Source organism: Mya arenaria, chromosome 15 (assembly GCF_026914265.1).
Source record: "Mya arenaria isolate MELC-2E11 chromosome 15, ASM2691426v1".
Lineage (NCBI taxonomy): Eukaryota > Metazoa > Mollusca > Bivalvia > Myida > Myidae > Mya > Mya arenaria.
Window position 1 is genome coordinate 34,113,050 of NC_069136.1, and position 14,943 is coordinate 34,127,992.

Below are 14,943 nucleotides of genomic sequence, written 5' to 3' on the forward strand. Positions count from 1 at the left end.
TTTAAATAGATTTCATAAAGTTAACCTGTAATTAAACAAGGTGGGAATGTGTCTAAGTTCATCTACATCGTATTGTAATATGTTATATGGAATATCTTGTTCAGAAATAAAAATATCCGATTTAAGAGCGCGCGAGTCTGTTAAAACACGATTCTGCCAATTATGAACCAAGCTAGAAATCAAATGAAACTGTTGACTTTTACTTATGAGTTTTGATTGCCACTACTATAGACCCGGTCACGATATTGCTACGAGGCCTTTTGCCTACCATGAGTAGCACGTGCCATCTATGGCCGAATATTTTCTGTAGTGTGCCCATTTGCCGTCCCTGAAAACATGGGAACATTTTTAACAAATTCAATTAGCGACTTTATGTAACATGCCAAATATACAGCTCATTTGCCGATTAGCAACACAAACTGTATTTAAGTTTAGTTTTGATCTCTACATGCATTGAAAGATTCCTAACCAGCCATGGGAACAAATAGTTTGTAGATGATACCTTGTACAGGCAAGGTAAATGCAGGTGCGCCGTCTCAGGTGACAGCCATCAAGGAAGCTTTCGATGCAATCCACACTCAAAACAGTTTTACAAAATTACTGACCTTTAGCGCTTTCATAATAAATTATTTGCTTTAAATATGATTCCATGAAACCGGTAATAAATAACCTTGTTTGTGTACAAAAAATGCATTTACGACATGTATATAAATCAGGGTCGGGTCAAGGATTTGGGGTAAGGGGGGTCGCAACTTCGGGACCAGAATCGTACTATTTACTAGTAATTGGTTGTGAGGATCCTCTCAAAATAACACTTTAGATACTCTTGGTCTGAAAAGGTGATGTCTGATGTATTATATTAATATGTTTCGTCGATTTTACTGCATAGATTGACATTTATACAATAACGATAACATATAGTTTTTCATGAATTATAAAATACTAGAAAAAACAACGAAATATAAAGAGATTATCATCGACATAATCATGTTATCTGTTTTTTGCAGAATACTTGAACTCTTTTGAATCTACCTACCTAACAAAACACACCGACAAAAGGATACCCCATATTACAAGGACGCGGGCTGTTTATGGTTAGACACAAGGATGCCCCATATTACAAGGACGCGGGCTGTTGACGGTGAGACACAAGGATGCCCCATATTACAAGGACGCAGGCTGCTGACGGGGAGACAAAAGGATGTCCCATATTACAAGGACGCGGGCTGTTGACGGGGAGACACAAGGATGCCCCATATTACAAGGACGCGGGCGGTTGACGGTGAGACACAAGGATGCCCCATATTACAAGGACGCGGGCTGTTGACGGTGAGACACAAGGATGCCCCGTATTACAAGGACGCGGGCTGTTGACGGTGAGACACAAGGATGTCTCATATTACAAGGACGCGGGCTGTTGACGGTGAGACACAAGGATACCCCGTATTATAAGGACGCGGGCTGTTGACGGTGAGACAAGACCACTGATCTTTATGTAAGACGATACAGAGGACTGACTTTCTTCATCTGATCACACGAGCATGAATATGTCTGTTTGTTTTCCTTATATTTACACCTCAACTTCCATTCCCTAAATGAACTGCCTTTCGGCAATTGCGTTTATCAATCGATGAACGCAACATCTTCGGATCGCAATTCATCGCATAAAAATATACACGAATTGACACCACGCCGATTACGATAAGGCTACGCCTACACTGCCACGTGACCCTTCAGTAAGGGCCCTCCGACATGAACACAGAAGCAGACGATATTTATACAGAATTTAGACTTGACAATCAGATAAAAAAATTACATGGAACATGGTAAAACATAGCAATAAAAGCTAGTATAACATTTATAAGTTAATCATTATAATTAATTAAATTCGATGCTTGATTCAGATAGCAATAATTTAATGTCTAAACTTTAAAATAATTAATTTCTAAAAAATATCGGAATTTTGTTTCAGTAGACCTCAAAATTTAGGGAAACAAAACATGTATTAATTTCTTTTACGAAAGTCAACAAAAATGGCTTTTGTTTAGATCAAAATGGATTTTGCTGTTTTTCTTCCTTTCTCCATTAAAAATAACCTTTTATACAAGTTTAGTGAATTATTATTATAATTATTGATATAACTACCGTAATGTTTCTCTCAATGAATAAATATTCGTATTAAATGAAATGCGAAACTGTTCCTACAAGGAACATACATTTAGGAGTTAGAAGTGATCATAGTCATTATTAATGCACAGGTTTATACATTGATTTGCGTCATTTACGAAGACGATTTTGTTTTATCCATACGTATATACGTTTTGTGATCTTTTGTTATATGATATTTGATCTTTTATCTAAATTTAATAAAAAAATGTAACTGAAATTAATTGAATTGTCTTTTTCACTAACAGTTTGTCCAATCAAACTTAAAAGCAAATGAATATGCTTCGGATTTAAAACTTTACGCACAAGAGGGAGAAAAATATCAAAATCAAAATAAATGGCGAGATGTCGTCAATATTATACACTAATACTCATAATGATATTTCTTGTTTTTTGACTAACGAAAAATATACGTATATTATCATATTTACGGTCACATTAAGAATTTGGAGGGTTAAAATAGTCTACCGAAAGGTCACTTTGTAATCAAACAAATTCCATTTTTTTTCTGCATAATTTGAGCAGCAATAAGGGCAAATGTCAGTGTTATAAATTTTCTTGTCTTAACTATCTCTCAGTTATAAAAAACAACATAATATTTTGTGTTTAATATATAGAAAACAGAACTGTTGGTATGTGCAGATTGTCGGAGGTCATGGCGGAAAGCAACGGGCAACTGATAAGCCCGCCTAATCTGGACGCTGATTGGTCAGTCGGGTATTGTCCGGCCAGTTTGACTGACAGGCCGCGTCATGTTAATTTTTCGATCTTGTTATTGTTTGTATTGTGTCAGCAGGTGCCTAAATATATAAATAAACATTTTTAAAAGTGTTAAATTATGATATGTTAAATGTATCGTTGCCATATATGTTTCAATTTTACATTCAAAAGTGATTTCAAGTGGGTGATCTTTTCCCGCGTTATCGTGACGTCATTTGATAAAACGTTTCCGGTTACAGTCGGGTCGTTCTATTTACAGAATGAGTAAGAAATGATTACTGAAAGGTTTTCTTAAATGAAATAAAGTATTTTTTTAACAATTCTTGAATCAAATAATGCACTATTGGTGTAAATATAAGTAATGATTTGCGGGATGGATGTCATTATCGGGGATATGAACGCAATTTGGCTGGTCAAAGTACGCATGGAGTCCTTCGGACTCCACTCACTTTGACTAGCTCAATTGCGTTCATACCCCGATATTGACATCAATCCCGCAATGCATTCCTTAATTAAGAAATTGCCGGATGAAATGCATATGATGAATCAACCGACCATTTAATGAGAAGTCGATGCAGACCTAATGAAAACTATCAATTTCATATTCAGATTTAATGACGTATTTAAATTGCAAACACATTCCTGAAGCAGTAAAATACATGCATGGCATATTCACAGCCACAACCTCATGTTTTCAATTAAGCCAACTTAACCTTCCGTTTGAATATTGATCTGATCAACCTATACTCATATATTACTTACATGTATATCTGTACCAACGTATAATAACTATCACATATTGATGAAAATTTCCAACATATTATTCATTAAGACTTTTTTTTATCTTCTTACGAAATGATTTCTCTTGAAAACGCAACGTTCATGACTTGACATTACAACTTGTTTGGAAAAAATCAACATTTACACAGCCGTTTGATTTCACGTGCGTTATCTATTGTTAAACGTTTATTGAAATAGAAACTACTGCGTAATATGACATTCTCATCAGCAGGTCGCTTGTACAGGTCATTTTCACTCGTTACCAGCGGTAGTTTGACGGCACCAGTCGGTGAAAGAAATATTGTGTTTCAAATTCACGATACGGAAGGAAACAATCGGGGATCACTAGGCAACAGCGCACTGTGTTACATTGTTTGTTGAAGCGAAGTGTTTTATATACGAAACTGCTATGACTGCTTTAAAGACATTGGAATCTCATTAGTCCAATATACAACAATTTGCAATTATGTTCTGACCGTTTGATAATATCTTGTATTCTGAACATGTCTGTTTATTTTAAAACACAGGCAATGTACACTTTAAAGAATGTGTTTTCTTATATTCAAATACGCGACGACAAACTCTTTAAAGTATGTACTTTAAGGAAATTAACCGTGTTTTGAAACATACGATTAAATAATATTATAATAGTATAATCAAGAAAGCTTTGGGCGAGCGTGCACATGGCTGTTGCTTCGCCCACAGTGGTCTTATAAGCCATGACTGATCGCTAATACAGAACCGGGGTCGAATAATATCAATGCTCTCTTTTTTAAACAATTTCTAAAAATACAATTACTACTCCGACGAACGGACAGACAGATGGCTCTTTATAGTATATTTTGTCTCAAAAATGTTCATCAAATAAACAAGTCATTTCAATAATAATATTCATATCTACGACTAAACTGCATCTCAGATAAGAATTTTAAGAGATTTTACAGAATACTTAAAACCTAAGATATTTCAATGTCACCAATGGTAACATTATAAAACAACTACATAGAAAAAAGAACAATTGTTATTTTTTTATTTGTAACCTAACAGTTTTTAAACTGTTTTAACCTGCTTAACAAAGCATAAACCTTAGTCCGACTAAGAAAGGTTGTTACATATGCGACATCTAGCTTGACACAGGCTTCATGGGCAGTCACAATCTGATGTCCATCTACGTTTATTATGTTCACCTTGTGAACATTACAGCAGTCATCGTATATATATATATATATATTGCATGTTTTACAAAACAACGAAGCAACCTCTGACCTGTCCCGAGGACGACAAGGTTCACACTGGCTCTCGATTCTTCCACCGAATGCATCACTTCCACATTATAGAAGTGAATCAAATCCCCTGGTAGGCACAGTTTTTTCTAATTAATGTATAGCTTTTTAATGTATAAAACAAACATAAACCCTTCGTCAGGTGAAAATCCGTCTACTTTCGATTAAGGAATGCCTATCGCAGGTAAATATTTAAAGCCCAATCTACCTGTTTTTATCGTTTTTAAAAATATTTGGAATGAATATTCCCACTTTTCCTAACACACTAAAACAATTTGTTTAATGAATGTCCCTTTAAGTTAATTTTCAGATTACATTAGCGAATCCAGTTCGGTGGGGGCGGGGTAACCCCGCACCAAAAAAGATTTAAATCGTCCAAGTTTACTTTTCAATTGAACATCGGGGAAAATAATAAAATACGCACTAAATGTACCATTTTGGACTAGACTTTGTTCAATAAATCTTGTTGGTGAACACACAACCTCGCTCACCAACACTTGAAACCAAATTAATTTTGGTTCTGAGAGAGAGACGCATTTAGTCAAAAGGATACGCCCACTAAGTTACCCCCCCCCCGTAGTGTCAAATCCAGGGTCCTTCCCTAGTGTATGAATGACAAATATGTATCAATGAGATTGATCTATAAAACATAAATAAAAATGGAGAGCCGTTAGCTATTTCGCAGGTGGCAAAATGTTTGCATATCTTCACAATATGACCACATGGGTATTGTAACTGTTGATAACAAATATGGCCTCTCATTCGGACGAACATATTTGTAAGTGTTTAAGTATAACTCATGTACGTCAATTTCAAACAAGTGACCAACAGGGCGGTGACTACAAGCATCCTCATTACTTCCAGGTAGTTTGGTATGGATCTATCAGACGATGCTACACAGAAAATACTACGAATTAGTCCATTGGATTTGGACGAGAAGATTTCCAACGTGTTCAATAATATAATTATATTTCAAACAATAAAACATCGGAGAGGTAACTCTTGACCATAGTTAAATTCAAAATTACTTTACAAATTTTTATAGTCATTAGACCATGGTTCAAACAAAATATCAAGCAAGAATATCTGTTATGTTAAGGCCGTAATGACATGACGAGAGTTCTTCATCAAATCATTTTATCTTTTTAAGGAATATGAAAGGGGATCACCAAGCGAATTCATGTGCAGTTAGGCTTAACATGTACCAATACATGGACAAACACATTGTACGCATTTCAAAGACCTTTATTTTTCATGCATTGAGATGTCAAAGAATACATACAGACATACATAAATCATGGTTTTAAGGAGTTATGAAAGTCTACTTTCAACTCATACTGAACTGACTTAATATGTCGAAATCTATGTTATTCTGCTATAGCAAATATAAGTCATGCTGCATTTAGGATACAAGGTTATCAAACAACTTGATACAAGTCCCCCAAATGCCAAATTGTTAATGGATACAAGTTTTGACCAACATTCATCTTTCTGCACTCAATGAGTACGATGCCAAGTCTATAACAGTACATCAACTTGTTTACTTTAAAAAACTCACGAACTAAAATCATCCCTTACAGACAGCCTCTTTATAACAAGTACATGTATAGCAAGTAAAATGGCAAAAAAAGAAGAACTGTCGCAGAGACAGCGCCCTCGACTATTCCGCCGCTTTTTAGTTTTGGTGAGACATACATGTATCACTGTATTTTACATAAGATCGTACCCAAAAACCTTTTTCGAATAATAAGTGGGCAAAATTCATGTTATATTCAAATAGCGTTATCGAAGGTTGGGTGGTTTTGGTCCTTGCAACAAATTTCAATTTAAAACATGATACATTTGCTGAGATTATTATAACAGAGTTATAAGTGGTTATATTTGAACATGAAAACTCTTTGACAAGATTTCTAAGACTAAGTTATCTTACATTGTTATTCATGAAAGTTGGATGGTTGATTGCTTTGTTTAAAGTTCAATGCAATAAAGCAAGTTGTTGCTGTGATATTAACCTATGTGTGCTAACATGCAAAACTTTAACCATATTTTTAAGTGGAGTAATAAAGGCCCATAATTTGCATTATACTAAAGAAACATTTTATTAAGTAGGCTGGAATGGACAGTTGGGAACACATATCTACATATGTAGAGTTGCAATGCAATAGTTGATGTATTTGCTGAGATAATAACTTTAAAGGCCTAGTTTAGGGAATGTTTGGCATGATAACCACCTGCTGTGCATCTCCTGCTTATTGTGTTGGTGTCACAGAAGGGGCCATATCTATAATAAAACTTCCAAAACTGCACAGCAGGATTTTCAGATCGGAGATCTGATAAGAGGGATCAAGGCCAGTAGATTAAGATTAATACATAGAGGTTGTGTAATGTACACAGTTTTGGGGGAGGTCACTTATAAGAGGCTTACACTAGGCCTTTAAGGTGCTTACATACAAAAGTTTAACCAAACTGAGACACTGATGCCGATGCTAGGTGAAGTAATATAGCTCTCTTTATTCATCAAATAGTCGAGATAAAAACGAACACAAAGTGTAACTAAAAACGTTTCATACACAAATGTAAATGTATTTAGGAAAATGTCTTAGTTACGACTTCTTTAAAAAAAAACAGTGATATGATAAGAAGTAAAGTGGTATAATGTTAATATGTCCGAAGACCACATGCATGATCTTAAATAGAGTGATCAAACGGTGTACGTGTACGACTCTCTATATGCATATTCTTAAGTGAAGTGCTCTTGTGCTCTATGTGCCCGACACTCTCCAGGCATGATCTAAGTGAAATTCTTTAATGGTATTCGTGCCCGTCTCTACTCATTGATGATAATAAGTGCTCCAATTGTTTGCGTGCCCGACTCTTTCTATGAAAAATCTAACGTGGAGTGCTTGAATGGTTGACGTACGGAATCCTGATGCATAATCTTAATTGAAGTGCTCTAACGCTTTACATGCACGACTCACCCCATGCATGATCGTTATTGAAGTGCTCAAAAGGTTTACATACACGACTCACCACATGCATGATCTTAATAGAAGTGTTCTAATGGTTTACATACACAACTCACTCCATGCATGATCTTAATTGAAGTGCTCTTATGGTTTACATACACGACTCACCCCATGCATGATCGTTATTGAAGTGCTCTAACGGTTTACATACACGACTCACCCCATGCATGATCGTTATTGAAGTGCTCTAACGGTTTACATACACGACTCACTCCATGCATGATCGTTATTGAAGTGCTCTAACGGTTTACATACACGACTCACTCCATGCATGATCGTTATTGAAGTGCTCTAACGGTTTACATACAAGACTCACTCCATGCATGATCGTTATTGAAGTGCTCTAACGGTTTACATACACGACTCCACCATGCATGATCGTTATTGAAGTGCTCTAACGGTTTACATACACGACTCACTCCATGCATGATCGTTATTGAAGTGCTCTAACGGTTTACATACACGACTCACCCCATGCATGATCGTTATTGAAGTGCTCTAACGGTTTACATACACGACTCAACCCATGCATGATCGTTATTGAAGTGCTGTTACAGTTTACATACTAGACTCACCCCATGCATGATCGTTATTGAAGTGCTCTAATGGTTAACATACACAACTCACTCCATGCATGATCTTAATTGAAGTGCTCGTATGGTTTACATAAACGACTCACTCCATGCATGATCTTAATGGAAGTGCTCTAACGGTTAACATACACGACTCACCCCATGCATGATCTTAATTGAAGTGCTCTAAAAGTTCACATACACGACTCACCCAATGCATGATCGTTATTGAAGTGCTCTAGCGGTTAACATACAAGACTCACTCCATGCATGTTTTAATTAAAGTGCTCTAACGGTTTACATACACGACTCACCCCATGCATGATCTTAATTGAAGTGCTCTAACGGTTCACATACACGACTCACCCCATGCATGATCGTTATTGAAGTGCTCTAACGGTGAACATACACGACTCACCCCATGCATGATCGTTATTGAAGTGCTCTAACGGTTTACATATACGACTCACCCCATGCATGATCGTTATTGAAGTGCTCTAACGGTTTACATACACGACTCACCCCATGCATGATCGTTATTGAAGTGCTCTAATGGTTTACATACACGACTCACTCCATGCATGATCGTTATTGAAGTGCTCTAACGGTTTACATACACGACTCCTCCGTGCATGACCGTTTTTGAAATGCTCTAACGGTTTACATACACGACTCACTCCATGCATGATCGTTATTGAAGTGCTCTAACGGTTTACATACACGACTCACCCCATGCATGATCGTTATTAAAGTGCTCTAACGGTTTACATACACGACTCGCTCCATGCATTATCTTTATTGAAGTGCTCTAACGGTTTACATACACGACTCACTCCATGCATGACCGTTATTGAAGTGCTCTAACGGTTTACATACACGACTCACCCCATGCATGATCGTTATTGAAGTGCTCTAACGGTTTACATACACGACTCACCCCATGCATGATTGTTATTGAAGTGCTCTTATGGTTTACATACACGACTCACCCCATGCAATATCGTTATTGAAGTGCTCTAACGGTTTACATACTAGACTCATCCCATGCATGATCGTTATTAAAGTGCTCTAACGGTTTACATACACGACTCGCTCCATGCATGATCGTTATTGAAGTGCTCTAACGGTTTACATACACGACTCACTCCATGCATGATCGTTATTGAAGTGCTCTAACGGTTTACATACACGACTCACCACATGCATGATCGTTATTGAAGTGCTCTAACGGTTTACATACACGACTCACTCCATGCTGGATCGTTATTAAACTGCTCTAACGGTTTACATACACGACTCACCCCATGCATGATCATTATTGAAGTGCTCTAACGGTTTACATACACGATTCAACCCATGCATGATCGTTATTAAAGTGCTGTTACAGTTTACATACTAGACTCACCCCATGGATGATCGTTATTTAAGTGCTCTAATGGTTAACATACACAACTCACTCTATGCATGATCTTAATTGAAGTGCTATTATGGTTTACATACACGACTCACTCCATGCATGATCCTAATTGAAGTGCTCTAACGGTTGACATACACGACTCACTCCATGCATGATCTTAATTGAAATGCTCTAACGGTTCACATACACGACTCACCCAATGCATCATCGTTTTTAAAAGCTCTAATGGTTAACATACACGACTCACTCCATGCATGTTTAAATTAAAGTGCTCTAACGGTTTACATACACGACTCACCCAATGCATGATCTTAATTGAAGTGCTCTAACGGTTCACTTACACAACTCACCCCATGCATGATCGTTATTGAAGTGCTCTAACGGTGAACATACACGACTCACCCCGTGCATGATCGCTATTGATGTGCTCTAACGGTTTACATACACGACTCACCCCATGCATGACCGTTATTGAAGTGCTCTAACGGTTTACATACGCGACTCACCCCATGCATGATCGTTATTGAAGTGCTCTAACGGTTTACATACACGACTCACCCCATGCATGATCGTTTATTGAAGTGCTCTAACGGTTTACATACACGACTCCTCCGTGCATGACAATTATTGAAGTGCTCTAACGGTTTACATACACGACTCACCCCATGCATGACCGTTATTGAAGTGCTCTAACGGTTTACATACACGACTCAACCCATGCATGATTGTTATTGAAGTGCTCTTATGGTTTACATACACGACTCACCCCATGCATGATCGTTATTGAAGTGCTCTAACGGTTTACATACTAGAATCACCCCATGCATGATCGTTATTGAAGTGCTCTAACGGTTTACATACACGACTCACCCCTTGCATGATCGTTATTAAAGTGCTTTAACGGTTTACATACACGACTCACTCCATGCATGATCGTTATTGAAGTGCTCTAACGGTTTACATACAATACTCACTCCATGCATGATCGTTATTGAAGTGCTCTAACGGTTTACATACACGACTCCACCATGCATGATCGTTATTGAAGTGCTCTAACGGTTTACATACACGACTCACTCCATGCATGATCGTTATTGAAGTGCTCTAACGGTTTACATACACGACTCACTCCATGCATGATCTTAATTGAAGTGCTCTAACGGTTTACATACACAACTCACTCCATGCATAATCTTAATTAAAGTGCTCTTATGGTTTACATACACGACTCACTCCATGCATGATCTTAATAGAAGTATTCTTATGGTTTACATTCACAACTCACTCCATGCATGATCTTAATTGAAGTGCTCTTATGGTTTACATACACTACTCACCCCATGCATGATCGTTATTGAAGTGCTCTAACGGTTTACATACACGATATACCCCATGCATGATCGTTATTGAAGTGCTCTAATGGTGTACATACACGACTCACTCCATGCATGATCGTTATTGAAGTGCTCTAACGGTTTACATACACGACTCACTCCATGCATGGTCGCTATTGAAGTGCTCTAACGGTTTACATACAAGACTCCTCCATGCATGATCGTTATTGAAGTGCTCTAACGGTTTACATACACGACTCATCACATGCATGATCGTTATTGAAGTGCTCTAACGGTTTACATACACGACTCACTCCATGCATGATCTTAATTGAAGTGCTCTTATGGTTTACATACACGACTCACTCCATGCATGATCGTTATTGAAGTGCTCTAACGGTTTACATACACGACTCACCCCATGCATGATCGTTATTAAAGTGCTCTTACGGTTTACATACACGACTCACTTCATGCATGATCGTTATTGAAGTGCTCTAACGGTTTACATACAAGACTCACTCCATGCATGATCGTTATTGAAGTGCTCTAACGGTTTACATACACGACTCTTCCATGCATGATCGTTATTGAAGTGCTCTAACGGTTTACATACACGACTCACTCCATGCAGGATCGTTATTGAAGTGCTCTAACGGTTTATATACACGACTCACCCCATGCACGATCGTTATTGAAGTGCTCTAACGGTTAACATTCACAACTCAACCCATGCATGATCGTTATTAAAGTGCTGTTACAGTTTATATACTAGACTCACTCCATGCATGATAGTTATTGAAGTGCTCTAATGGTTAACATACACGACTCACTCCATGCATGATCTTAATTGAAGTGCTCTTATGGTTTACATAAACGACTCATTCCATGCATGATCTTAATAGAAGTGCTCTAACGTTTAACATACATGGCTTACCCCATGCATGATCTTAATTGAATTGCTCTAAAAGTTCACATACACGACTCATCCAATGCATGATCGTTATTGAAGTGCTCTAACGGTTAACATACACGACTCACTCCATGCATGTTTAAATTAAAGTGCTCTAACGGTTTACATACACGACTCACCCAATGCATGATCTTAATTGAAGTGCTCTAACGGTTCACTTACACAACTCACCCCATGCATGATCGTTATTGAAGTGCTCTAACGGTGAACATACACGACTCACCCCGTGCATGATCGTTATTGAAGTGCTCTAACGGTTTACATACACGACTCACCCCATGCATGATCGTTATTGAAGTGCTCTAACGGTTTACATACACGACTCACCCCATGCATGATCGTTATTGAAGTGCTCTAATGGTAAACATACAAGACTCACTCCATGCATGATCGTTATTGAAGTGCTCTAACGGTTTACATACACGACTCCTCCGTGCATGACCGTTATTGAAGTGCTCTAACGGTTTACATACACGACTCACCCAATGCATGATCGTTATTGAAGTGCTCTAACGGTTTACATACACGACTCACCCCATGCATGATCGTTATTGAAGTGCTCTAACGGTTTACATACACGACTCACTCCATGCATGATCGTTATTGAAGTGCTCTAACGGTTTACATACAATACTCACTCCATGCAGGATCGTTATTGAAGTGCTCTATCGGTTTACATACACGACTCCTCTATGCATGATCGTTATTGAAGTGCTCTAACGGTTTACATACACGACTCACTCCATGCAGGATCGTTATTGAAGTGCTCTAACGGTTAACATACACGACTCACCCCATGCATGATCTTAATTGAATTGTTATAACGGTTTAAATACACGTCTCATTCCATGCATGATCTTAATTTAAGTGCTCTAACGGTTTTCAAACACGACTCACACCATGCATTATCTTAATTTAAGTACTCTTACGGTTTCAATACACGACTCACCCCATGCATGATTTTAATTGAACTGCTCTAACGGTTTACATACACGACTCACTCCATGCATGATCTTAATTTAAGTGCTCTAACTGTTTCCATACACGACTCGCCCCATTCATTATCTTAATTGAAGTGCTCTAACGGTTATCATGTAGGACTTTCCCCATGCATGATCTTAATTGAAATGCTCTAACGGCTTACATACACGACTCGCCAATTGCATGATTTTAATTGAAGTGCTCTAATGGTTTGCATGCCCGACTCTCCCCATGCATGATGTTAAGTCAAGTGTTCTAACGGTACACGCGCCCGAATCCTCTATGCATGAGGCTAAGTCAAGTGTTATAATGGTACACGTGCCCGACTCCTCCATGCGTGATGTTAAGTCAAGCATTATAATGCTACACGTGCCCGACTCCACCATGCATGAGGTAAAGTCAAGTATTCTAATGACACACGTGCCCAACTCCTTCATGCATCATTTTAAGTCAAGTCTTCTGATGGTACACGTGCCCAACTCCTCCATGCATGAGGCTAAGTCAAGTGTTCTAATGGTACAAGGCCCAACTCTTCCATGCATGAGGTTAAGTCAAGTGTTCTTATGGTACACGGGCACGACTCCTCCATGCATGATGTCAAGTCAAGTGTTATAATGGTACACGTGCCCGACTCCTCCATGCTTGATGTTAAGTCAAGTGTTCGAAAGGTACACGTGCCCAACTCCTCCGTGCTTGATGTTAAGTCATGTGTTCTAATGGTACATGTGCCCGACTCCTCCATGTATGAGGTTAAGTCAAGTGTTATAATGGTACACGTGCCCGACTCCTCCATGCTTGATGTTAAGTCAAGTGTTCGAAAGGTACATGTGCCCGACTCCTCCATGTATGAGGTTAAGTCAAGTGTTCTAATGGTACACGTGCTCGACTCCTCCATGCATGAGGTTTAGTCAAGTGTTCTAATGGTACACGTGCCCGACTCCTCCATGCATGAGGTTAAGTCATCTGTTTCCATTTACTATTTTTGATGCTAATTACAGTAATTAGCAATGTAAATAAATTGGACGCATACAAAGTTTTTCGGCTGACTGAAATGGAATTGAAGTAGATAACAAATGTAAATGATGTAACACTAACAGTAAGCTACGTTATTTAATCATGACTTTGTGTATTTGAAATAGAAACTGTGAAATGTAAGATTGTTTGATCACTGTGATAGAATCACACTTCAAACATGTCATGTCGGGCCGTACCTTTTGTCGAATGATGTCCGCGATAAGGAGTTCACGGCGTTCACGCTCAACTAGGGACTTGTTTACCTACAAAAGTCACACAATGGAATGAGAAATACATGTAGGTATATAATTTCATATTATGTGAACAGTCATTATGTTAATTCTTGCCGGGTGTCGTCGTTTGACTTGTGGCTTTTGTTCGACGAGCTTAAAAAATTATCATATTTAAAAACTAGATGGGATATTTAGGCGGCTATAGCTCGCGGTGAATTATTTTCTTCATTCTTAGAAACTTTGAAGGTTTTTAAAAGAAATGATGAATATTTTTCTTTCATTTTATCATTCATTTTTATTTATGTTGATTTAACTTACACACCATTCAATGTACCTTATTAAAACTTATTCATGTTATTTTGATTACGTTTAAAAGTAAACTATGAGCTGTCTCTTGTTTGGATTAACTTAGAATTTATTGAATCAAATTTGCAAAGACGGTTG